Source organism: Canis lupus, chromosome 30 (assembly GCF_003254725.2).
Source record: "Canis lupus dingo isolate Sandy chromosome 30, ASM325472v2, whole genome shotgun sequence".
NCBI lineage: Eukaryota > Metazoa > Chordata > Mammalia > Carnivora > Canidae > Canis > Canis lupus.
In genome coordinates, this window is record NC_064272.1 from 5,018,717 (window position 1) to 5,043,105 (window position 24,389).

At 37.5% G+C, this 24,389-nt stretch overlaps 1 long non-coding RNA gene across 1 annotated transcript in view; it reads right to left on the reverse strand.

Annotated features, from left to right (window-relative positions):
* Positions 1-24,389, reverse strand: part of LOC125754064 (uncharacterized) — a 121,569-nt gene that overhangs the window by 24,438 nt on the left and 72,742 nt on the right. The window contains exons 3-4 of the long non-coding RNA XR_007407355.1: positions 14,412-14,486; positions 9,198-9,523 (exon numbers count right to left, since the gene is read on the reverse strand). This is a non-coding gene — a long non-coding RNA (uncharacterized LOC125754064). The remainder of the gene's footprint in view (positions 1-9,197; positions 9,524-14,411; positions 14,487-24,389) is intronic.

A 24,389-nucleotide genomic window follows, 5' to 3' on the forward strand; every position in this document is an offset into this window, starting at 1 on the left:
TTTTTTTATTTATTTTTATGATAGACACACAGAAAGAGAGAGAGAGAGGCAGAGACATAGGCAGAGGGAGAAGCAGGCTCCATGCAGGGAGCCCGACGTGGGATTCGATCCCGGGTCTCCAGGATCGCGCCCTGGGCCAAAGGCAGGCGCTAAACCGCTGCGCCACCCAGGGATCCCGAACCTTGCTAGTTTTAATCATAGGGCTATTGGGTTGATATTTTACAAATGAGCAAACTGAAGGAAACAGAGTTGAAGTAAATTAACCACAGCTCTGCAGTACTAAGATAGCTGTGGGATGTCCATGCCTGGGTGTGTTCAGCTATACCTTATTGTTTTTCTGGCTCCTATATTCTTATGTTTAACTTATGTTCTATATTCATTTATTTCTATAGGGCTTAATTTGTTTTCCTATGTGAGAGGGGTCTAATTGCCTATTTTGCCAAAGGGAAAATGGACAAACAGGCAAATAAAAGCATATGGGAATACAAAACTCAGGATGTTTAAATAAAGGAAACAGGTGGGTTCGGGTTTTTTTGGATGTTAAAATAGTCAGTATCCTTCAGACTCCACCACAGTGCTTTTTAAGATCAAGTTAAAAGGCCTAAAACATTTTTACCATTTCCCCCTCTTTTGCACTCACTTCAAGGATAGGGAAAACCATTATAGATTAGAAGCTGTTTTAGAACCAGGCAGGGATGCCTGGGGGGCTCAGTGGTTGAGGTCTGCCTTCGGTTCAGGTCATGATCCCAAGGTCCTGGGATCGAGTCCCACATCAGGCTGCCTGCATAGAGCCTCTTCTCCCTCTGTCTCTGCCTCTCTCTCTCAGTGTCTGTCATGAATAAATAAATAAAATCACTAAAAACAAGAAAAAAGGACCAATCTGTTCCCTTAGGTATCACAATTGATTTAGAGTTTTTGGCAAGCCAACACATTCTGGTTGGTTTAACCCAATCAAGCAACCCAAGTGTGTGGTTGTAGTAAGGTCTACTTCTTTTTGGATACTACATTTGCCGCTTCTCCTTCTCCTGTCTTCAAATACCCAATGACATGGCTACTGATCAATGAATGACAAATAGAGATAAAAATTAATCAAGTCTGTCCTCCAAAGAGACCTCTTCTAGGTCATTGCTTCTGTGTAGATACAGTTTTAGGGACATGACTAGCCCAGGGAAGGGCAATTGCTAGTTATGTTATGACAAGAGAGCTTTTTGAAAAATTAACTTGGGAACTGTTAATTCACCGTTCCTAGGTTCACAGATACCTAGGTTCCTCTCTTGACTAATTCAGTTAGAATTGCTGGGAATATGGCCTTCACCTCAGTCTTTCTGGAATGAGAACTACTGATCTATATCTATCAGAAAAAACTCCAAATTATATACCCGGCCAAAAAATCTCTTATCCATGCATATTTAACTAATTGAGGACATGCCAGTTTCTAAGTGTTCAAAATAAATAACAAAAAAGTACCTGCTATCAAGAAGGAAATAGTTTAGTAGGAATGGAAGACAGAGCAGTAATCAAAGTACAATGTAATATAAGCAATAATCAAGCAGCTACAAGATGTCATGGGAATGTCCTTGAACAAGAGTTCTATAAAGCATGGGGGAAGCAAACAGCAAGTTGAACTACTGGTATCATCTTACAGTAAAATATGGAACATTACATGATCTCTTTGAACACGGTGCTTCATTAAAAAAGATATCTTATATCTGTGGTTTATCAAATATGTATTTGTAGGGAAGTGCTGTTGTGTGCTAATTGTTCAACAGTCTCTTTTAGAGCACTATGAGACACATAGTCAAATTTTCAAGTGGGACAAAGTTTGGAACCTATGTAATAAAGCAAGCTTTCTAATAAGCAGAACATTTCATATACACAGATGCTCACAAATCGCTCACTTTTTTTCCAAAAACTATCACTGCACAATTGACCACCACAAAACTCAGTGAATTAAAACTATAATACTGGTTTTCATCATGAATCTGCAATTTGGGCAGGGATGGATGGCAACATCCCACCTCTCTCTGTTCCATTCATTATTAGCGGGGGCAGGGAGATAGACCCTGGAGTCATCCAAGACTCATTCATTCATTCATTCATGTCTGGTGGTTGATGCAGGGGCTTAAACAGCCTGGGGTTCCTTGGGCACTTTCTGTCTCTAAATGGTCTTTCCATGTGGTCTTCAGCATGGATTCCCTGCCCAGGGCTCAAAGTATGTGTGTATGCTAAGAGAGCCATAACTTTCATTCGCAGTCTCAGAGGTCATGCAGTGTCCTTGCCACATTCCACTGATAGAAGTGAGTCATTAAGGCCAAACTCTACTCAAGACGAGAGGAATTAGTCTCTACTTTTTTATGAGAGGAGTGAAAATAATTGCAGACCACCAGGATATCAAGCAGTAGAACTTTCTATATGATACCATTGAGTTTTGAACAGTTTCTTTTGACCCTATAGGTTATTTAATCAATCATTTATAGTAGATGCAGAAGTTAGTCAATACATAAATAATACGAGGGACTATTCAAAAGAAATAATAGCTGTCTTCCTATGATGGCAATTCCTAGAAAAGTTAAAAGCCAGTGAAGTAACACTAATAATATTTACACAGTATCTATCTACATACATTACCCTGTAGCCACTAACACACTTTATATACTTAATACCATGTAATCCAAGTTTATAAGGTAAGTATTTGTATTATTCCCAAAATAGATGCTCATATAGGTGAAGAAATTTTCCTAAATTCAAAAGCCTAGCAAAAGAAAGGCCCCAGGTTTTTATCAATTAGTTCTAATTCCAGAGCCCAAGGTCTTACTAGTCATACTAACATAACCTATATAAATCACTGTTGCCTAGATTCTGGATGGTGAGCTTGCTCACATTGTTTATAAAACTTCTTCCTTCCAGAGTACATGGAATTTGAAACACACTTATCCTAAGTCTTGTTTTCCCTCTCAAATTTTTGTTCATATTTTGGATTGTGACCTAGTATTGTTCGTTTGCAAGTTTAGAAGCTTTGCATAAACTGAATCAAGTAAAATATATACTCAATCTTGACTTCCTTAAAAATCAATAATATGTTACTAGTGCTCTCTCTAAAGGGCCCAATAAACTTAAGTAACTCATGGATTCCCTTTATCTTCTGACCAGCAGGAACCAATGCACCTTGATGTTTGCTATGCATGATCTGTCCCTGGCATCTGAGTGGACAATGGGAAATCTGTAAAGAACACATGAAACTTGGTTTGAAATGTATATATTCCCTTTAAATATATTATTTTGTCTAATCTGCATGGTGCTTTGTCAAAAATGTCTGAATCATTTCACATCTCATTTTTGCATATCCTTGTTCATCTGATGAAAGTATATATGATACCAGCAATGAAGAGGGAAAAACCTTTCCAGGAAATGCACTCCAATGTATTCCACCTTCCCACCTCCCAATGTATTATTATTTGTCGTAGCAACAAAATGCCTTTCCATCCTGGACTGCTGCAGTCTCCATCCAAGACAAGGAATTGGGTGTTTTCAGAGACCCCCACTGTGGGTGAGAGGCAGCAGCAGTGCTGCATGCTCAGTTGCCTAATTAGGTCATGGGACAGCCTAGGCAAGAAGGAAGAAATAAGGTGTAAGGTGAGGCGGAGGTAAGGTAATCAGTCTGAGGCAAGGGACAAGGGGGGCAGGCAAGAGGTGAATCAAGGTAGCAACAAGGTGGGAGGGTGGAGAAGCAGAGTTCTAAAAATGAAAGCCATTTGAATAATTGAACATATACGAATCCAGGTCTTCTTTCTATCTCTTCACATATAGCCTTTCTAGGTTTAAATTTTAATTCAAAAATACATTTTGGCCCAAACCATACCCTAGCTATGTCATTTTAGAGACTGGAAAACCAGTGGGTTAGACATCTTCTTCACTTACTATGTCTCTGTATCACAGAATCAAATAATCTATGATTATGAATGATATAGAAGCTCGAAATGTTCATAGATTACATGGGATCCTTAAAATATATAAGGTTAGAAGGACATGAAGATGATGACAGTTTAGCTTTTGGCTTCTAGGTGAGACAAATATATAAAGTGTTAGTACAATGTGATTAATGTTATGATAGATACAAACACAATAACAGATGGGAGAGTTGCACATGGGGGCTCTTCAGCAGTGAACTGGTTTGTGGGAGGATTGAGCAAGTGTTCTCGGGGAGAAAATGATTCCATTACAGAAGGCTCAATTTGTGGAATAGCACAGAGAACAGTGTGAATCGGGGTGAATAGTATCCGGAGTTAAAGGTCTTGGCTTGGGAGGTAAGCTGGTAGGGGTGTTCAGGCTAAGGATTTTGCATGCTTCGGAGTATTTGCTTAGCTAAAGTTAGTATTTGCTAGCTGTTTATGATAATGAAGGAGAAACTCTGCATACATCTGAAACTTTTCTTTTTAATTCCTCAGCGTTCTCATCTGCAAAAGGGGGATAATCATTTTGATTTTCATTCCTGCTGTTAACACCTAATTGATAATGTCATTACTGCTTATCTACACTATTGCAATGATCTTCAGACTTGCTTCCTTGACTTCAATCTCTCCTTCAAAAGCTCATTCTTGTTCCATTATTAGATTAAAAATAGAAACAAAACAAAGAATAATTAACAAAAATACACTATCATCCATCTTCAAAGCTCCCCATTGCCCAAAGAAGATAAAATCTCTGGAAAAGATAGTTAAGACTTTACACCAAATGACTCCAGACTGATTTTATTTTATATCCCAATATATCCTGTACTCTTGCTTTTTTGGTCTGTGTGACCTACTACATTCTTTGTTTGACATGGCCCCTGCAGGTGGGTTATTCCCCTCTCTGCCAACATCTTATTTTTTAAAAATATTTTATTTATTTATTCATGATAGATAGATGGATAGAGAGAGACAGATAGAGAGAGAGAGGCAGAGACACAGGCAGAGGGAGAAGCAGGCTCCACGCCCGGAGCCCGACGCAGGACTCAATTCCAGGACACCAGGATCATGCCGTGGGTTGAAGGCAGGCGCTTAAACCGCTGAGCCACCCAGGCTGCCCCACGTCTTCTTATTTAAATAGCTTTCAAGACCCAGCAAAATGTCACTTACTGTAGTCAGAAATAATATTTTCAGCTTCTGAGTTCTTAAATAGCCATCATACACTCAAAAGACCTTGGCCAACAACCCTCACTCTTCTATTGCCAGTTGTGAGATTTTAACAAGATACTAACTTCTCAAAGCCTTAGTTTTCTCACCCATAAAATAAATAAAATATGGATAATAAAACCTACTTCATAGGGTAGTCGCATAACTTAAATGAGAAAAAAAAACCTTGAAAAAACTCTGCAATCATATGTTAATATGAGCAACAGCATGGAATTTTCAAAAGTAGCATGAGACTTAAAAACAACACTGCAAGCAGGATTTAAGTCCCCACCGGACCCTAGACTCAGTGTGTGACTGTGCACATGGCTCTAATTCTAACCACAATGAGCATTATCTACAGAACTGGAGTAACATTAAAAATCCCTACCTCGCAGAATTGTGAGATGGTTCAATGAGATAATATATGAGAAAACAATGTGAAAAGTAGAACATTCCATGACTATCCAGATGCTAGTTATTATTTATTTCTCAAGTCACCACAACCAGCCTCTATCCCACACAGAATTAGGTATTCATGCTTCTTAGAACACATATGATATTGTAAGAAATTTGAAAGTAAGATGAGGTTCTGATCATGTTTATTCTCCCACAGAATAAATAAGTGAAGCTCCTAAGATCAATGAATTTCTTAGGCAAGCAACCCTGCTCATGTCAAGGGGGCTGTCCCAGCAAGGCTGGGTTTCATAGTCATAGCGTGCCTTCTCTGCTCGGACACTGTGACCTACATGGTAGAGAGGGTGAAAGACTGGCTTATCTCTTAGGGATATTTTAGTCTCCAACATCTGAATCATTAGGAGAAAATTCCTCTGCCCTTACTCATCCTTATCAGTACAGTTTGTCCTCTGATTTTTATAATCACAGTTTCCCACGTTGCTATAGCTGCAGCTCTCGTCTTCACGCAACCCTCCTCCTCCATTGCCCTGCAATGTGCTAGCATTTCCTTTTACATTAGAGCTTACTGGAAAAATTCAATTTTCACATCTGTCTGGTGGATTTTGACTGATACTCTGCTCTCCCTATGTCAATATGACTGGGAATTCCATGCATGTAAAGCCGAATGAAAACTTGAACTTTAACCTTAAACTTTAGCTCTAACACAAGGAGCTTTTTTTATTGCACAATTGTTTTTGGAAGCTCTTCCTATCACTCAATACTATTGTTTTTAATTTTTGCATAGACATTGAACAATTATTGCTTATATGGATGTACTTCTGGGTCATCCTTAATTGATTAATGTTATATATTGAATGGACAATTAGTTTCAGTTAGGGTTTTTTTTTTCCCATAAAAGGTATTTATCCAAGACTTACAAATTAATGACAAAGCTGGCATTGAGTCTAATATGTACGCCTTTTATTTCAACTTGAAAAAAAAGAATTACATAAATGTCAAGGAAAAACTGGAATGAGGTTTTTGATACACAACAGTATTGTTACAACTAATAGCCTCGCAGAAGTCTGCTGGTGATTTATGTTGGATAAGTCATAATAAATATTAGGAGCCATAATTATTTTAAAGATTTTATTTATTTATTCATGAGAGACACACAGAGAGAGAGGCAAGAGACACAGGCAGAGGGAGAAGCAGGCTCCCTGTGGGGAGCCCGATGTGGGACTCCATCCCAGGACTCCAGGATCATGCCCTGGGCAGAAGGCAGGCACTAAACCGCTGAACCACCCAGGCTTCCCAGGAGCCATAATTTTGCACCTCTTGTCCCAACAGAAGGCGAGGTGCTTAGAAACAGGCTTTTGCAAGTTGATAAACTTTTGGTGACTTTTTTTTTTTAAGCAAGGAAAATCAATTGCTTTTGAATACTTGAGTAAATGTTGGTTATTGTTTATCATTATAGTTGCCCTCAAAATACTAAACCAAGGAACATTCTTATCTGACAAAGTCCAAAAATCCTGGTGAGTGGAATGCTGAACCTTTGAGTATAGATTTCAATCAAGACAGGAGGTATAGGGAGAAACGAACACCGACTGAGCATCTACTATGCCCCAATTACTGTGCACAGGGGTCCTGTCTTGTGATTTCAGTTCTCCTTTGAAAAGCCCTGTGATAAAGATGATATTACTTCCACTTTACAGATGAGTACATTGTGACTCAGACTTCAGACTTATCAGACTCCAAAGCCTATGCTCTTTTTACTTCACAAAATGGACAAAGCTGATGAATTTTTTTCCTACATAATTTGAATCAGAGAACTTTTCCTATTCATGTAATCTTGACAATGTTTCCAGTCTTGGCCATACATATTAGTAATATTTTTACCTCTGAAATAAAAAAACCTCTCCAAGTAGTAACATTGCAATATACAGACCTAGGGTGTTAAATGAAGAATATTAACCCAGTGTCCTGAGTTTTTACGAAATCATTAGATTAATAATGTCATCATTCCCAAGAAAAATTGGATTCCCTTTATACCAAATGCATGCTGACAAGTGACAATCATAAAACAAGTATTAAATGAGTGCCTCTGGTAGAGTTTAGAGAAGATGATAACAAAAATAGTATATGGGCACAAAGGGTCAGAGGGTGGGAGTTATAAGAAGGACATATCACAAGAAAAAAGTAGAAAAATGGAAGAGGACTATATTATTCCTTCTGCCAGCTAGTTTGAAGATGAAGACACTAAGCCCAGAGGTTTGCAGCTGAACCACTTCTCATGTTAGGTTGGCTTCAGGGTTGGGTCTGGAGTTCAAACTTCTATTTTTGACCAAGAGACAACTGTCATTTGCTGATTGAAATACCCTATGATCTTACGCCAGCAGAGGGTTCTATTGTACAGTTGTCTGTGGGTTTAAGGCCAGAATAGGATCTTTGGGGTTTGAAGTTATTATGAGGAAGACGATGGTCCCAGATTAAATTAGACAGAGTCCACATGGAGAGTCAGGTTTCTGCCGGCATTGAAACAGATACTATTACCACTACTATTTCTTAGAGGTAATATACATATCTTTGGAATTTACAATCTATTGTGTTATTTGATTTTCATAACATGCCTGTGTAGTATTATAGGAGAAGAGGAGAACATCCAGAAAATGATGTTTTTGTTCTATTAAAATTTCAACTTGATGTCTTTGCTTCTCAATTTTTTTTCAGTACTTTAAAATCATGTCACAGTTTTCTTTCCCTTTTTTAAAAAAGATTTTATTTATTTATTCATGAGAGACACAGAGAGAGGCAGAGACATAGGCAGAGGGAGAAGCAGGCTCCCTGTGGGGAGCCTGATGCGGGACTTGATCCCAGGACCCCGGAATCATGCCCTGATGAAAGGCAGACGCTCAACAACTGAGCCACCCAAATGCCCCATGTTTTCTTATCTGCATGGTGAAGATGCTAATACCTTCCCCATCTCCAGAGCCACTGAAGAAATTGAATGGAACACTATTGTGAAAATGCTCAGGAAACCACAAAACTCTATCTATCCCCTTACTGCTGCTAGTTAGGGTGCACTTATTTCACAGAAGCCCCATGTAGGAGGAAGTGATACTCATCTTGTCTGTCTTGAGAGGTGCATAAGGTAGTGATTAGAACACTCTAGACTTAGACTGCATCAGCTGAGTTCTCATTCTGCCAGTTACTAGCTGGGTGGCCTTGAGCACATTACTTAACCTCTCTGTATTTTAGTTTCCTCATCTGCAGATTAGAAATCATAGAATTGGTACAAAGATGAAATGTTCAATACACATGAAACGCTCTGAATAGTGTCTGACACATACTGAGTTCTGTTTAAGTGTATGATCTTCCCATTAGCTAATATTGTCAGCTCTGCAGTCTAAAATATTAGAGACGGTCAATACATTTTTTGGAATAAATAAATAAAGTAATAAACACAGAGCAAGAAGAACAGAATTATAATCTAATACTGTAGGAAAAGGACAGAAACTGTAGAAACAACTTGCCTTACTGTCTAGTAAACAACTTGCCTTACTGTCTAGTAAAATAATGAGTGCTATGATAACTTGGAGCCATTCATAAAAGTCACAAATAAGTTCAGAAAACCTCATGCCAGATACGTACCGTAAGATTGTCCTGTGTGTCTTAGACAAAGTACTCTTGCATGTGTTTTGATGTAATTATTACAATAAGCCAGTTGTGTGCATCATACATCACTCTAATGGAAAGAGGAGAAAACTTGATACTCAGAGAAGTCCATTGGCTCAAGGTCACTTGGAAATATGTGGACATAGGAATTTGGAATCCAGATTTTCTGAACAAGGTGAATTTTCTAAGCACTCTAGGCTCCATCCAAAGCTGAGTCTTTACCTTTCGGACATGGTACTGTGATACCACATCACTGAAATCATTTGTCTTTCTGTTCAGTTTGTAGTCTTCTCTATAACCTACTAACGAAGAAAAAAAAAAGTGGTGGGAAGTGGGAATGTGTAGAGAAGAAGCATTCTGCGGGCACTTAATCGGAATCAGGCACTTGGAATGGCATTGCATTTAGCCCCCCCAACCCTCGCCCCACTTGTACTGCGGTATAACTGACAAATAAAATTGCATAAATAAAATTTAAGGTGTACAACATGATTATTTGATATATGTACACACTGTGAAATGATTACCACAACCAAGTTAATTAACACATCCATCACCTCACATAGTTAACATTTGTGTGTTAACTGAAGGTTATATATTTTGGATATTATCAGACATATGGTTTACAGGTATTTTCTCCCATTCCACAGACTGCATTTTCATTTTGTTGATGGCTCCCTTTGCTGTGCAGAAGCATCCTTGTCTGATGTAGTTATGCTTGTTTATTTTTGCTTCTGTTGCCTGTGCTGTTGGTATCATACACAAAAAATCATTGCCAAGATTGATGTCAAGGAGATTTTCTGGAGTTTTCTGGTTCAGGTCTTATGTTTCAGTCTTTCACCCATTTCAGGTTAATTTTTGTGTATGGTGTAAGATAAGGACCAATTTAACTCTTTTGCATGTAGGTATCCAGTTTTCCAAGCACCGTGTATTAAGGAGACTGTTATTTACCCATTGCATATTCTTGGCTTCATTGTCAAATATTAATTGGTCACATATGTGCAGGTTTATTTCTAGGCTCTAAATTCAGTTCCATTGGTCTATGCTATGCCAGCACCATACTGTTTTGATTACTATAGCTTTGGACACTTTGAAATCAGGAAGTGTGAACCTCCAGCTTTGTTCTTTGTTTTCCAGATTGCTTTGACTATTTGGGGTCTTCTGTGGTTCTACATGAATTTGATGACTGTTTCTTTCATTTCTTTAAAAAAATGCCATTGGAATTTTGATAGGGATTGTGCTGAATATTAGACAGCTTTGGGCAACATGAATGTTTTAATAATATCAGTTCTCCTAGTCAATAAAAATGGGATATATTTCCATTTAGTTACATCTTTAATTTCTTTCATTTTTTAAGTATAGTTTTCAGTATACAGATCTTTCGTCTCCTTGGTTAAATTGATTCTTAAACATTTTATTGTGTTGATGCTTTCTTTGTATGTGGGATTTTCCTTTTTTTTTAAAAATTGGAGTTCAATTTGCCAACATATGGCATATCACCCAGTGCTCACCCTATCAAGTGCCCCCCTCAGTGCCCATCATCCAGTCACCCCAACCCCCTGCCCACCTCCGTTTCCACTACCCGTTGTTCAGTTCCCAGAGTTAGGAGTCTCTTATGTTCTGTCATCCTCACTGATATTTTCACTCCTTACCCCTTTATTCCCTTTCACTATTTTTTATATTCCCCAAATGAATGAGGCCATATAATGTTTGTCCTTCTCTGATTGACTTATTTCACTCAGCATAATACCCTCCAATTCCAACCATGTCAAAGCAAATGGTGGGTATTTGTCGTTTTTAATGGCTGAGTAATATTCCATTGTATACATAGACCACAGCTTCTTTATCCATTCATCTTTCCATGGACACCGAGGCTCCTTCCACAGTTTGGCTATTGTGGACATTGCTGCTATAAACATTGGGGTGCAGGTGTTCTGGCGTTTTGCTGCATCAGTATCTTTGGGGTAAATCCCCAGCAGTGCAATTGCTGAGTCCTAGGGCAGATCTATTTTTAACTCTTTGAGGAGTCTCCACAGTTTTCCAGAGTGGCTGTACTAGTTCACATTCTGTATGTGGGATTTTCTTAATTTCCATTTGAGGGTTTATTATTACTGTGTAGAAACACAGCTCCTTTTTGAATGTTGATTTTGTATTCTATAACTTTACTGAGTTCCTTTATTAGTTCTAATAGATTTTTGGTAGAATCTTCAGAGTCTTAGTCTTTACTAGAATATTGTAGATCAGATAAATCAGCTAGGGTTGAGTGAGTTAGCCAAGACTGCACAGCCAGCAGGTAGCCAAGAAGAATCTATATCATAATGTGATTCCAAAGCCAGATTCTTTCCACTTCACAGGGAAACTGCCCGCAGTAGACCTACAGTGGACCTACAGCTCTCTACAGTGAGAGCTGCCGTGAGCTCTGTGTGAAGCACTTACAGAATGACTCTCAGAGAAACCTCCTGATCATTCAGCGATTACTGACCTTTTAGCAAAGCAGACTGCCTTTGCCAGAATAGTGCCAGACCTGGTATTTTATGCCTTAGTTTAGCATTTCTGAAAATGTGGAATGTGAGCTACCTATTGTTTTTATGAAAATTCTAATAGTTGCATTATTTATTTTAATGTTTTCATAATATAATGAATTGTTATAGGAAGACAAAGAATTTTTTCTCTATAAACAGCTCATTGAGTAAAACACTTATTTGTCATTTTAAAGAAAACATTATATAAATAAAATATAGGTGGTGTTTGTACATGGCGAAAAATCATGGAAGGAAATCATGGAAGAAAACCAATTATATTGAAGTACGGTTATCAAAACATTAGAAAAGCCAAATTATGATATAGTAACATATGTGTTTCTTGAAGACATTAAATAACTGGTTTTAGAGGCAGGTCTAGTAACAATTGCAATTTTGAAATAGTGATGAGTATAAGTGCTCTTTCGAGAAATCTGCAGTAACTGTCATAATGTAGAAAAATGTCTGTGCTTTCTCTTTGCGCCAAACTCACTGGTATTCTCCTAATCCTACTGTGCTTTATGCCTGTATTCATAACTGAAAGAACAATACATTTCAGTTAGAAGTTATTGAAATTCAGCTACGATTCTTCCCCCTTTAAATGCTCTACGAATTAAGAATCTCTGGGTAGGTGTTCAAATGAATGGATTTAAATCCCGCTGTTAGGATGTAACAACTATGTTACCCTAGCAGAGATGCAGGTTCTTTAAGGTCCTAAAGGGGAAGAAGGATATTGAGAAATGAGGATTATGCAGTATATGTGTTTGTAGTATCAACATAATGCAAATAAAGCACTTGGTACAGTGCTTGGCACAATGTAGGAACTCACCAAATGTTACAAACTTGCTCCTACTGTTTCAATAACAGTGAGAGAGGGCGATCATTCAGCCAGCAAGGGTTGCATTCTAGGCACAATCCAATTTTCAAAGACCTACCAAATTCCTTAATTTCCCCAAAGGGCTCAAAGGAAAGGATTCCATTTTTCTGAACGAAATAAATGATCATACTAAATGAGTTTGCCTTTGTTTAGATTTGCCTATTGTGACTAAGGGAAAATGGTTCCATTGAGGCATGCATGTGGCATAGTGGATGACAATATGGATACTAAATACTCTTAATGTTTTTAGGTTATACAATAATGGGGAAAGATAATACCTGCAGTGACACTGTCTAAAGCAGTAAGCATTAAAAATGATGACATTACAAAGGGGAACAGAACTTACCAAAGTATTTTGTGAGTAAAGAAAGGATCAGGATTTTCTCTTTCTAATGTACTCTATTGTACTATTGGATCCACTCTGTAAAATAGTCCCTATTATGGGTTAGAGAGATGAAAACTCCCTCATGATCTGCTCCACTTTAATGCTTTTAAAGTGAGTGAGTTTAATATTAAAAATGAAAAATGTGCAGGCAGATTTTACCTAATGGGAATTTGTCCACTTTGTTTCTTGGTAAAAACCCTGCATCAGGAATGAGATTTGGGAAGAGTTGAGATAAAAGAGTTTGAAAATAGTTATTGATGAGATGTGATACTTAGTGTTAAGTAGAAACCATGAAAGATCATTCCCAGTTCACCTGAATGGGAAGTTAACAGTGCACATTGCTCTTGTAATGGGGCTGATATGCAAGTCTTTGGAGAGGATGATATATGTGAAGAGAAGTCCATGGAGAGGACATTATGATATCAAGGCAATGACAAAACAAATTTCAATGCAAATCTATAGAGACCATATTACAATGTCAAGGCGATGGCAAAATGTAAGTCTAGAGAGACCATTTTACAATGTCAAGACAATGGTAAAACAATGTCGCTAAAAGATTATGGAGACCACATTGCCATGTTAAATTACAACGTCAAAACATCATCATTGTAAGTCTTTAGAGATCATGTACCTTTTTAAAGATAACAGCAAAACAATGGGACTTGAAATAGCAAACAATGAAACAAAGAAATTTTATGAAAGTTCCTGTTACTACCAAGAGAAGGTGGTAAAAATGTAGAGGCAAGTCAAAAGGTTGTTAAAGAAACATAAACAATGACAAGCTCTAAGATTGTGCAGTACATGCAGTTAGCATTCAACTTCATCCTTGCTTTCAAGAGAATAGTTTCTCAAGTGGTGATGCTCTAAACTTCAGAACTAGAGCGGCAAAGAAGTTTATCTCAAGGTAAAAAGGAAAGGGATGAAAAAAACAAGTCAGGGATGAAAGATGATGAGGTATTAGACCCATGTGAACAGTTGATTGATAGAACTACAATCTCATTCTGTTCTCTAAATACCTAGTTTATTGTTCTAATAATTCAGGTGAGTTGTCTGCATGGCATGAATTTCACAAATCCTTGTTTTCTGACTCCTGCTTTGTCTGTAACCTTTGTTTGGGATGTGGCATCCATTGCTCACTGTTTAACCTAGATTCAGCTAACAGTTATTGCTATGTGTCAATCACCGTGTCAGGCACTGTGCGTGAAATGGATCATACCTCCCTCTTATGCAGGTGGGAAGAGTAAGGTAACTACCCATACAAGGTGGTGTCAACAAATGAGGTATGGAAAGAGGGGTTTCTAACAGCAGCCCTGCTGCCCCTCTGCTTTATGAATTTGGGCACCACCTGACCACACTATGTTCAGGGTTCTCTGTTGATAAAATAGGGAGAATACACATGTGGTAGTACTTACATTCTAGAAACTAGACTGGAAATAGAAGGCTGTGCACCTTCGAACAAGAGGCTCAGCTTCTCTGGGTTTAATCATCTGTGAAATGAAGGTGTTGACTGTGGTCACTAAGGTCCTTCTCTCGTCCTACATTTGGTGTTTAGAATTAACTGAAATGTTTATGGTAGTTATGAACAATTAACTGTCAAAACTATTATCATAACCTTTCCCACCACACACTCAAGACAGATGCCATTCTTTACAGGATTTGATTTTTTTTTTTACAGGATTTAATTTATGTTAAGATTCTTACAAGTGAATTTGCTACAGACTTTTAAGTAAATACTCACGTACATGATCATGTACACACAACCCATCTGCCATTTTGACCTCCCCCTTTCATAGGCTCATTCTTACTCAGTGCTCCATAATTATCAGTCTTCTCTCAAAGCTTGCAATGTCTAATATTCACCAGACCATAGAAGTCTCTGTTCACACCAATCCTTCAAAGCAATTCCATTGATTCTTACTAAGGTGAATTCTTTACCCAACTCCATGCTTCAACTCCTTTAATCTGTTCTTCCTGTGAAAGCTGGAATGAAATCACTAAAATAAAAATATGGTAGTTCTTTCTTTAAAATCCTCTGATGGCTCCTCCTTGTCTACAACATGCACACATGCATGCACACGTAAAATAATACCTCTTCATGACATGGAAACCCTTAGGATTAGTCTCCTGTAGAGTACTCCGGTCTTATCTAGCTCTTTTGTACCTAATTCCAGTTTTCTTTTTAACTTCCTTGGTTCTTTAACAAAATGTTCCTTCCGTATGTTATTATAAACTTTATTACAAAATTGTAATTGTTACACATACTTTGTTCCTTTTTTATTCATACAAAAATGAATATGATAAAATCAAACTTAAAAACTGTGATAAATTAGTGTTGAAGAAATTATACTTCAACCTATGTAGAAGCATGGAACCCAAAAAGTTCTGTGGTTACATAAATGAATAGCTCTGACCTTTCTATACATCTTTACTCCTATAATCTCTCCTTCCATATCTAGTTGTTATGTTATTTTGGAAGTAAGGCCCATGATTGAAAGGATTACATCAGGATTAGTACTAGTGACATGAGTTCCTCAATAATCATTGATTTACTTGTGCATCCTAGAGAATTTAACGTACCTCTACAACAAGCACATGCATTTGGAAATATGTTATTTCAAAATACTAAAAACTGCACTTACCCTCCTGACAACAGTGTCATTTTTAGGAGTAGAGGCATTATTTTTATTTTCTTTAAGGCAGTAAGTACCTTGCTGCCCCAGTTTGGTTGGCTCCCCTTTCCTCAGTTTACTCATCTGTAACATGGGGATTAAAAAATACCTATTGTGGGACGTCCGGGTGGTTCGGCGGTTGAGTGCCTGCCTTTGGCCCAGGGCGTGATCCTGGAGTCCCAGGATTGAGTCCCACATCAGGCTTCCTGCATGGAATCTGCTTCTCTCTCTCTCTCTGTCTCTGCCTCTCTTTTTCTGTGTCTCACGAATAAATAAATAAAATATTTAAAAAAATAAAAAAAATACCTATTGCTTGAGTTATCTGGGGATTAAATGAATTAATGCCTAAAAGCTCTGGGTACAATGCCTGGTACTGAGTAAAAACTTACTAAAGATGAAATGTTTTTCTCTCAAGAAATCAGAATTTTCTGAGAAAAAATAATATTTTAAATCGGAGATAATATACTTTCTGTTGAGGCTCTCTTTCCTACCATGGTCAACTTTGGAAAGAGGATTTGTTATTAGTCATTTATTCACTGATATTATCCACAAACATTGTTGTATCTCTTTCTAATTTCATATTTCTGAAATGAGAATCTCATTCCTTAGTGAAGCCATTCAATTATCAGCAATTGTAACAGGATGATTTTGGAAAGAAGGATCCCTCTTGGAAAACTCAAGAAAATGCTTTACTCCATTATCATAGAAGGATCCTGTGGCTATCACAACCCAACTTGTTTCTGTCTCACTGGTACTTGCTGGGAAAATTTTGTATTATGCTACTTCCTATAAATTTGTATTTCTTATATTGCGATTGAAGAGCTAAGAAAAGATATATGGGACTGTTCTCTCTCCCTTTTCCTAGTATCTACATATCCTGGTTTAATATCTTGGGAATACATGAAATATCAAGTATAGAAACTACTTCTGTTATATGGTTTTCCCAGCAGGTTTCAAAAAATAGTCATTGGATAAACCATTGATCTCACTACAAGACTGATGGAGTCATCCTGTAAAAAAATAAATCTGACATAAATCAAATGAGTATTATTTATTAAATAACTAATTTATCCTATTTCCACTATGTCTCCCAAAGCCCCAATAAATAAATGCTCTGTGGGATAAAAGTTCTAACTTTCTTCTTTTTCTCAAGAATTTTTGCTTGCAGGTTTAAGACTCTTTATTTGTTTGTTACAATAATAACTGGAACGTGAAACTGAGTTTTAACTGGTTTTCCTTTGAAGGGGGAGCTCAGTGCTCTGCTTGAAAAGAAGTTTTCTACTCCCTTGAAATATCTTTATTATAGTAGAAACTTATGAATGAACAAAGACCAAGAGATAAAATTAGGAAGTTATACATTGAATGTAGGACATCAAATACAAACAAGGACTTAGTCAGAGGTACTGTTATTCTGACACAATTATGGACTAAGATAAAAAGTGATGGAGGGATTTTCCACAACTCATTAGAGCAACAACACAGATGTTTTTGGTTGGATCTTGTAGAAGTATAACTCATTTTCCTCTACAATATTCATATTCCCATTACAATTCTCTAACTCTAGGACATATTTTATTTTGATGCCTTTCTTTTTAAAGTTTATTTTAAAATAATTTTAAATGTACAGAAAAGTCGCAAAAAGAGTATAGAGTGTTTCGGCGTACCTTTCATCCAGCTTCCTCTACCTGTCCTATACAACTGTAGTACAGGTATCAAAGCCAGGAACTGCGAGGGGTATAACACTACTAATTAAACTAGAGACTTAATTTGAATTTCCCTAATTGTTCCACTAAGGTTCTTTTCCAGTTTCAGAGTCTAATACAGGATTTTATATTGCATTTACTTGTCATGTCTCCTTAGTGTCCCCCAGTCTGTAACAGTTCCTTGAACAATCCTGGTCTTTTATGATCTTGAGACTTTTGAAGGGTCTAGACAGTTCTTTGGTTAAACATTTCTCAATTTGGGTTTGTCTGCTGTTGGCTCATAACTAGGTTGAGGCTGTATATATTTTGACAATACTACTAGCCACAATGATGCACCATATCAGGGTACTTAATGTCAATATGTCTTATTACTGATAATGCTAATCTTGATCACTCGGTTAGGCGGTATTTGCCAGGTTTCCCTATTATAAAGTTATAATTTTTCTTGCTGTAATCAACAAATATCTTGGAGCAGATACTTTGAAACTATTCAAATTCTTATCTAATGACTTTAGCACCCATTGATGGGTTTTATCTACAATGATTATTCCTGGGTTTGTCTGCTAGATGGTGGTTTTTGCATTTCCTTCATTCCATTCACATGTATTAATTAGGATTCTTCTTCACAGATGAGCTGCCTTTTCTCATTTCTTTATTTATAAAATTATTTAATTGTATCAGTATAGACTTCTAGGTGTTTATTTTATTCTATGCCTTACAATCCAGTACTATCATTACTTTTTTTTTTTTTTTTTTTTTTTTTTTTGCTCAAATTTTTCCAGCTTTGGCCATTGGGAGTTCTTTCACACTGGCCCCTGTGTTACTTCCCTTCACTTTTAACCACTTCTTTACTTTTTATCACCAAAGCTATTCCAGGATAATCTTATTCTTCCCAGTCAGTGCGCTTCCCTAAGGAGACTGGTTTCCCTTTATTGGAGGGAATGGTGTTTATTCCCACTATTGAAGAATGGTGGTTAGAAATCAAGATCTGGGTGTTAGGTACGCTTGTTGGCCATGGGTACCATTGCTTTCAGGACCTCTAAGGGGACAGAGCTTGTATATGTATATACAAGCTTGCATTCACATTTATGTTTATTTCCATATCTTTCTGTGTGCATGCAATGAAAACATGAGTTCATACTTCTATTTCTGTCTCACATCCAAAACCACAGGGTTCATTCTAGTTTTCTTTCCTTATCTGTAACCTTTTCTCTACTTATGAGAAACCTGACTCTCATTATCTATATAACATTTACTTATTTATTTTTAGTCTACATGTGAGGTTGTTTTAGGTTTGCTAACCCATATCCCCAGAAGAACCATATTTAGTATTGTGAATACAGTGTTTGTGCACAGTTCTTTTGGTCTTTAGTCTCCAACTGTCCAAACCGGACACTGCTTCCTCAGTTACATAGGGTAGTTCTTTTCTTCCACTTCAGTGTGGTTGTGTTGCTTATTTGAAATATAGTTATACAGTCATATTTATTTGCTATAGTTTGCATTTGACTCTGGGTTTCTCCATATCCTAGACAATTTTAATTAATTATCTTTTTGAAATGTGAACTAATACTATGGTTCCAAAATTCAGAGCTATACAAAATGGTATTCTCAGCTAGGTGTCAGACCCTCTCTATCTCGATTCATTCCTATTCCACCTTTCTTCTGCCACTTTTACGCTTACCCCTTCAATAGAACCAAGCTTTTTAGTTTCTGGTTCATCTTTCTCTCTTTTTCAAAAATGTATAGATATATGTACAGTTTCTTATATCCCCTTCTTTCTTACTAATCTTGATACTCTTTATTTTTATTTCTTCATTTTTTTAGTTTCACATTTTTATTTAAATTCCAATTAGTTAATACACAGTGCAATATTAGTTTCAGGTGTAGAATTTAGTGTTTCATCACTTACGTACAATATCCGGTGCTCAGCACAAGTATCTGTATCCTTGATACATGTTCTTTTCCTGAGATTTGATAATTGCCTGAAGATTTTATAAACTGTCTTCCAGATCATTACCATCAGAACTTCAAGTGATCAATGACCCTGTCAGATAATGTCTCATTATTTCAGATAATGATTTTTGGTAGCCCTAACTTGACTAAAGCTTCTTGTTATTATTATTTATTTAAGATGGCTATGCATCCATTGCTTGCATTTGATTTCATCTTCAGAGACTTTACCATCCTGAGAAACAGATCACAAAAAGATCGTTTTCACTAAAAAAAAAAAAAAAAAAAAAAAAAAAAAAATTAGAAATAGCAGGCTTCATTCAGCTTCAGACTTCATCTCCTAAGAAGAAGCCAGGTAGCACATGCGTTTTCTGTTCTTGACCACATCTAATCTAGTCCTTAACTTGCATGGCATGCAGCATCTCCATTTTTACATGGCTATGGGAACAGATTCTTTACAAAGAAAGCAGCAGGCACACCATCAAATGACATTTCATTCTTTCTTTAATGATCCATTTCTTTGCTCTTGGAACAAGTCTGTAAAGATTACAAGTGTGTCTCGGGGGAAAAAAAATAAAAGTATAGTAGAGCCAAAACTTGAGCAAGTTCACAAAGAATCATAAGGGGGTGGACGAGGTATTAGAATATAAATAGAAAGTACAGTATTAGCTCCAAACAAATGCTTTCAAAGTCTTTGTGTGCACTGACAGCTTCAGATATTTGATGTAAATGAATTTTTCCCTAGAAACAATGGAATCTGTAGCTTGTGGTGGCAGTGTTTCTTTTCGAAACCTTGCTTTTCTTTTCTTTTTTTTTCTTTCTTTCTTTCTCTCTTTTTTTTTTTTTTTTTTTGTTCCTGAGGTGAAAGCAGAGCTAACTTAGGTATGTATTTGCATCAGAAAGACTCCCCAGCAGCATCTATACTAGTCAGTGATCATTTTTTCATTATTTTAGGTACCTACTTGTTCGCAATTTTTCTTTTTAAGCCCCCTGCTCTCCTCTCCACAAAGCACAAACAGTCACTGTCACACAGAGACACAGACACAACTCAAATGATGACGGTAATTGACATTGCCATTTTCATAGAATATTACTAGGTGAAGCCTATATTCATTCACACTACCTGTGTTTTATGCTTATTGAAATCCCATCAATTCGTGAAAATCTACTCATCTCCATTAGTGCTTCCATTTATCTATGTGTTTATGCCAGAAATGTGAGAGCAATTACTGGCACCTCCTCTGTCCCACAGAACCCCGAGCCCAATCAATTCATCATTAGATCTTCTGGAATCACCCTATAAAATATATCTTAAATCTGTCCTCTTTTCCTAACTTGTTGCTGCCATTCTAGTCCAAGCTCTTTTTCTTGCTTGCATATCTGACTTCCCCTGCTCCTGTGTAATTTCACCTCCAGAAGAACCAGAATGATTTCTTGAAATTTAATCTTGCCATTCTGCTGATTAAATGGCCCTTGCCCAGCCCACACTGGCCATGGCTTTTGAGGGGCACTTAGGATAGACTCTGAAATCTTTACAAGACACACGGGAAGTTGTATGTTGTGCCCACTGCTTGCCCTGCCACATCCTTTCACTCTACTCTTCTCTGGCTCTCTGGTTATGTCCGCTCTGTACTCTTTGTTAGTTCTCAGACCAAAAAAACACATTTTTTTTTTTCACGTCTCAGCACCTGAAAAGTTCTTGCCTCCCTCTCTTCACCTAGTTCCTACTAATCCTTTAGGACACTTCCTCAATGATCTAATTCCCAAGCTAAATCTCAACTCCCTAGTATATTCTCTCCTACTCCCCTGTATCTTCCTGTAGAACAACCACCACAACTTCAAATTATTTAGATGCTTAGATTCGTATCTTCTTGTTCACTGTATATTCCAGACCTGACACAGTGCCCAGCATATGGTAAATGCTCAATAAATATTTGTCAAATAAATTATGTTAATTGTATGCACAGCCTCAGACCGTTAACTGCACTGTTAGGGAAAATCATAAAAACTAGTGAATCATATATCACTTTCTCGCAAAGCATTTTGCATACACCTTGGTTTTCAAATGAATGACTAGCAACCCACCCTCATGACCATTATCATGAAGCACCCCCTCCTGGAACTGGCCCACCTGCTTGGCTCTTCCAGCTGGCCACCTTTTGAATAAGCAGTGGCAGAGCCCATTTTTGTAGGGTGATTTGTAGGATGCCTGGAAATATGACCAGTTTCACTTCCACTAGCAATACCACGAGGTCCTCAATTTTTAGCTTATCGCATTAGAAAGTCCCTACAGCAAAATTGTTGTTTGGAGAAATAATATGTTAGCCATTATTGGTGATTATTGTCATGCCTCAAGACAGAATGGCCAGGTAGTCAGAGATCAGGATGTTCAAGAGGAAGAGACATAATATAGGTACATTTTGATTGAGGAAGAACTCTAAATGCCAAAAAACATTAAGGCATTCTCTTGAGGTGGGTCTAATGAGGAATTTGGGCATCATTATTTCACAGAGAAACGTAGGGGTGGGTTGCTAGGTGTCTATCAAGGAAGCTGGATCATCCGAGGCATGTTGAAAACAGTGCAGATGGACATTTACGGGAACAAGAGTTTAGAAGACGCATTAAGAAATTATACTTCTCTTTTTAGCTTGGCTTTGCCTGTCAAACTTCATCCTCACACGGAATGTTAAGCATTTGTTTTTCTTGAGGAAAACAGACAGCCTTGATCATAAAGATACAAAGGCAGTAAGACTGCCTGAGCTGGATGGTGAGCTCAAACTTTCACATCTCTCTGCTTTCATCACTGTGCCTGAACTCGGTGCTCCTGAACTGGCCCTCATCCCCTGGTTCCAGACCTGAGATGACCTCATTTGACCTGGGCAGGGACCTAAGTTTCAGCTTCCCCAGCCTGCTTTGCTGACTCTAACTTTGGATCGAATACTTTTCTGTAGGGGCTTGCTTCCGGCATTCCTCCACCAGGACTCTATGTAGACTTCTCAGAGTCTCTCGGTATAATGAGTCTGATCTCTTTCTTATCACCTTGCTTTTGTAGTTTATCAAATGCTTTCAAGACTATTTTCTCATCTGATCATTATAGCAATCTTGTGAAATAGAAATACATTTTATAAATGAGGAAACTGGTTCCCTTTTCAGATGAGGTTGACTTGTTCTTTTCTCTTTTCCTGGACTTAATTATTGCTAATAGAATACTAACTGACTCTGATGAGGCAGGTAATAGCCCCTTGGGCCAGCTGCCAATGTAAAATGACTCAAATGGAAACTAACTAAAACAAGGATGGAATGTTCTAGAATACCTGAAAACCACAAATCCATAATCTTCAAAGCCACAGAAAGCTGGCCTATGTTGAGATGGATTTAGCAGGGTATCATGACCACCGTGGAATAAAAGATGGCAATAGTGGCCACTCAAGTGATATTGAGGACTTCTCTAGAGCATTCAAAAAGACTAGGGATGTTTCTTGAGTTGGCATTCTGGTCAAAGAGAGTCTGGATTCAGTGAGCCATCATCTAAAGCTGAAATTAGCTTCTGTTATTTACCAGGATTTTAAATTCAGTTCAGCAAGTGACTCCAGGCTGTTTTGGCAAACATTACAAACTTGCCACTCTTTTCTCCATTTGGCACAGGGCAGAAAGCATATGCAAAGGCTGCCAACATTCCTCTATGTGCTGGTTTTAACATAAATGGGGATTGGAGCAATGATACAGAAAAAAGCCAATCATATAAACCCAGAGCAAAAATGGTACACTTGAAAAACTTAGTGGGTATTTTCATGGTAATTTCATCTCTGAATCTAATTAAGTTCTCCATAGGCTTTTAGGCAAACATAGCGTTTTCTAAAATTACTCCCAAGTTAGCCATATTCACCAGCATTCTTCTCAAAGTAAGTTGTATATGTAGCATATATATACAAATTATTCTACATAGTGAAAATCCACATGTAACCATGTTTTCTGGTCAAAATTCGCCATGTGCTCTTTTGAGAATATTTTTATACATATGCAATATCTTCCTTTCAATGTTTACCTGCAAAACTTCATTTTGTTTTTTTGTTTTTTCTTGTTGTTTTTAGAAAAATGATGTTTGTATTTCTCTGTACTTGTGCATCCTTTGCATCTGAAGAGCACTTAATATCTTTCAGATTGTAATATATTTACATTGTTCATAGCAATGCCATCCATTTGCTGGTTTAAGGCACAGAGGTCATTTCCCACTCATTTTTTATATTCCCCAAATGAATAAGACCATATAGTGTTTGTCCTTCTCCGATTGACTTATTTCACTCAGCATAATACCCTCCAGTTCCATCCACGAATTCATCTGAATTCCTTTTCTATAAAATAGGATAATTAAAATTCAGAAAAATTAGGTGCTCCGAAGCATAATGAATCAGCAGCAGAGAAAAGAGGAGGAGAATTCATTTATTTAGGGCTTTCCATATACTAGATATAAGGGATCTCTTGCATTATCTAATTCAGTCCTCACCACAACTCTGTGAGACAGGTATTATTTCTGCTTAACAGACAAGGGAACTGAGGCTCAAAGGGATTAAGTGATTTGCCCAAGATCACACAGTTAAGTGGCAGAGCTGAATTATAATCTAAATCTATCTGTCTGAGAGCCCTCCATTATGCATGTGGTCCCTTAGATCTGAACCAGGACTCTACCAAGATCAAGTATTTTCCTCAATCTGTCCTTTGGAATACACAATCCTTTAAGGCAACTCTCACAAATGATGTTCAATAGAAGCCATGCTGTTATCTGTTCTCTGGGGGTGGGGGGCGTGCTAACTTTAATCTGGTTTTCCAAGTTATGTGTTCCTTGCTTTTTTATAGATCTACTCCAGAAATTGTGTAGAGGGGCCAATGGGAGCTGTGATTTGCTATGTCATGAATATCAAATCAGTGAGTCATAATTTGATTTGTAACAGAAGTACTCAGTGCTCTCCTAGAAGTGCACAGCTTTAGACTCCACAGTTAACTGTGATCTCTCTGACAGGTCCAGGGGCTAGTGCTTTCTGTTCCCGAACCCCTTCCTTGTGATTACTCT